The sequence below is a fragment of the Nycticebus coucang genome, chromosome 15 (genome assembly GCF_027406575.1).
Source record: "Nycticebus coucang isolate mNycCou1 chromosome 15, mNycCou1.pri, whole genome shotgun sequence".
NCBI classification, from domain to species: Eukaryota; Metazoa; Chordata; class Mammalia; order Primates; family Lorisidae; genus Nycticebus; species Nycticebus coucang.
In genome coordinates this window covers 82,682,678-82,685,471 of record NC_069794.1, presented here as the reverse complement: position 1 = coordinate 82,685,471, position 2,794 = coordinate 82,682,678, and the positions used below count along the sequence as shown (strand labels likewise).

At 40.3% G+C, this 2,794-nt stretch overlaps 1 pseudogene; it reads right to left on the bottom strand.

The window, feature by feature from the left end:
• Positions 1-829: 829 nt before the first annotated feature.
• Positions 830-1,773, bottom strand: LOC128566503 (mortality factor 4-like protein 1; annotated as a pseudogene).
• Between the last annotated feature and the right edge of the window lie 1,021 nt (positions 1,774-2,794).

Genomic DNA, 2,794 nt, shown 5'->3' with positions numbered 1-2,794 from the left:
TAGAGTCTTCTGGGTTTTGTAACTACCCTGTTTCCCCGAAAATAAGACAGTGTCTTATATTAAGGTGTGCTCCCAAAGATGCCGCTAGGTCTTATTTTCAGGGGACGCCTTATCTTTCCTGTGAGTAGGTCTTATTTTCGGAGGATGTCTTATTTTGGGGAAAACCGGGTATAAGACCATATTATCACCTGGAATAGAATAAATTTTAAAAGATCATTTATTCATACTTGTTGTCTTACTTTAATGGAGCAGGACCACTTTCTTCTTCTTCTTTTGAAATTCAAAGACAAAATTTATTGAAGATCTGAAAAACAATTCCTAAAAGATCAACTTTTCCAGAAAACTAGCTATACAACGCATTGCGTTTATCAGGTTAAAATGTGCATTAGACACAAATACAAAAGCCACGAAACAAGCCACCATTCTTCAACAATTTAAGCAAAGATAAAATGCCTATGGAACAAAATAGATGATTTGCAAAGGATGAGCTCTTTACTTTAAACGCCATTAAAAAAGAAAAAAGGATCACAAATGGGTGAGTGTGCTGAGTATACACTGACTTGAACCTTTGGCAGTAGGAGCCAGATCATTTTGTCATATAGCATTAACACGTATTATAAAAGTGCCTAGTGTCAAGGGACTAGAACCACCAGCATTCAAAAGCAGCTTGGTCACCTAGGCAGTAAAACCCTCTACAGCATGTCTCTCTGTTGTCCATCACTGAACACACTGGTAGCAACTTTGAAATGAAAAAAAAAAAAGTAAGAAAGAAAAAAGGAGCTATAACCCCTTTTATTTTCTCTGTTTAAAAACAAACAGAAAACAAACATCAATTCTGGTATACACTAATATTTTCAAAGTACATCTTTTGGACAAGAGAAAGACTAAGAACAAAAATGTGCTTACAGAGATCCAAACACATATGAGTGAAAGCATCTCTCACGCAGCTTTCCTGGTACTCAGCAGGAGCCACTTCGTGATAGCTGGCCCTAAATAAAGTTGCAGAATTCCTTGCCAGGTACTTTAGGAAATTATGAAGATAGTTCAGTAATAAATCAAGGCTCTTCTCATCCAAAGGTGTATAGGCCAACATTGCTCCAATTCATACAAATAATCTCAGTAGATGTGGTGCTCCACAGACTTGGGACATGGGTACGTCAGGGTGACCTGCAAGAATTTCAGCCAACTGCGGTCTCTCAAATTTGTAGAGAAGCTGAGTGCCCAACATTACATTGAAGTATTCTTTTATCACTGCCACAACTTCATTAACAGCATACTCCTTATTAACTGTGTTTCCATGAGATTTTTTATAATTTGCATAATCCTCCACATTTTTCTTAGCAGGAAGATAAAAGAACTGTTTTTTGTCTGGTAATGAAGTCCCAGTCATCAACAACATCCCATGGTTTTAGCTCTTCAGGAATCTTTAACTTCAACTCTGTTTATGAATGTTTCTTCATTTTCAACTGTAGGATCTACCTGGGCCCTTTTCTTCTGCGGACGTTCACTGGTACTGCCACCGTCTCCATTTCCAGGTGTTTTCTGCTTGTTCTTTTTTGTTTTCACTTCCACATTTTTTTGTTGTAGACCAGGTCTTCTTTCCTGGGAAAGCCCCTCTCATCCCTTCTGCATACTTCCTAATCTGGTCTTTGAAGTTCTGGCTGTTTCTGCAGATTGGTGTCCACATATTTGAGTACTCTGCTGCTTGGAAACCCGTTCATCCCAATCTTTATTGCAACCACTGTAATGTATAAAATATTTCACTTGTTTGTCCTTTATGACAACCTTTAAATTTTATTTTATTTTATTTTATTTTTGAGACAGAGCCTCAAGCTGTCACCCTGGATAGAGTGCCATGGCATCACAGCTCACAGCAATCTCCAACTCCTGGGCTCAAGTGATTCTCCTGCCTCCACCTCCCAAGTAGCTGGGACTACAGGCGCCCACCACAACATCCTGCTATGTTTTGGTTGTAGCCATCATTGTTGTTTGGCGGGCCTGTGCTGGATTCGAACCTGCCAGCTCAGGTGTATGTGGCTGGCGCTTTAGCCGCTTGAGCCACAGACTCTGAGCCAATAGTGAGTTTTTAAACAGGACATGCTTTGTCTTCATCCATTCTAGAAAAAGGCTAAATAAAAGAACATTTCCCTTAGTAAATTGTAAGTATTTTTGCAAAGGAGTACTTTTCATGAATCTAGGGAGTAACTGAAATTTTATTTGCAATTTTTAATTAATAACATTATTTTTAGTAAATTAGATGTGAAAAGCTCAAAGTCTCTGAAGGTTGCCAAAGGTATAGAGGCCCTTATAATTTTTTTTTTTTTTTTTGTAGAGACAGAGTCTCACTGTACCGCCCTCGGGTAGAGTTCCGTGGCGTCACACGGCTCACAGCAACCTCTAACTCTTGGGCTTACGCGATTCTCTTGCCTCAGCCTCCCGAGCAGCTGGGACTACAGGCGCCCGCCACAACGCCCAGCTATTTTTTTTGTTGTTGTTGCAGTTTGGCCGGGGCTGGGTTTGAACCCGCCACCCTCGGCATATGGGGCTGGCGCCCTACTGACTGAGCCACAGGCGTCGCCCCTTATAATATTTCTTAATTTTTCTTTTATTGCAATTTACCAGTAAGTGAACTGTTATATAGATTTGAGACTATTTTTCTCAGAGAGAAAGAGAGAGAGAAATCTTCCTGACTCAGCCTTCTGAGTAGCTGGGATTATGGGTGTCCGCTACCAAGCCCAGCTAATTTTTCTATTTTTTGTAGAGACAGGTCCCGCTCTTGCTCAGGCTGGTCTCA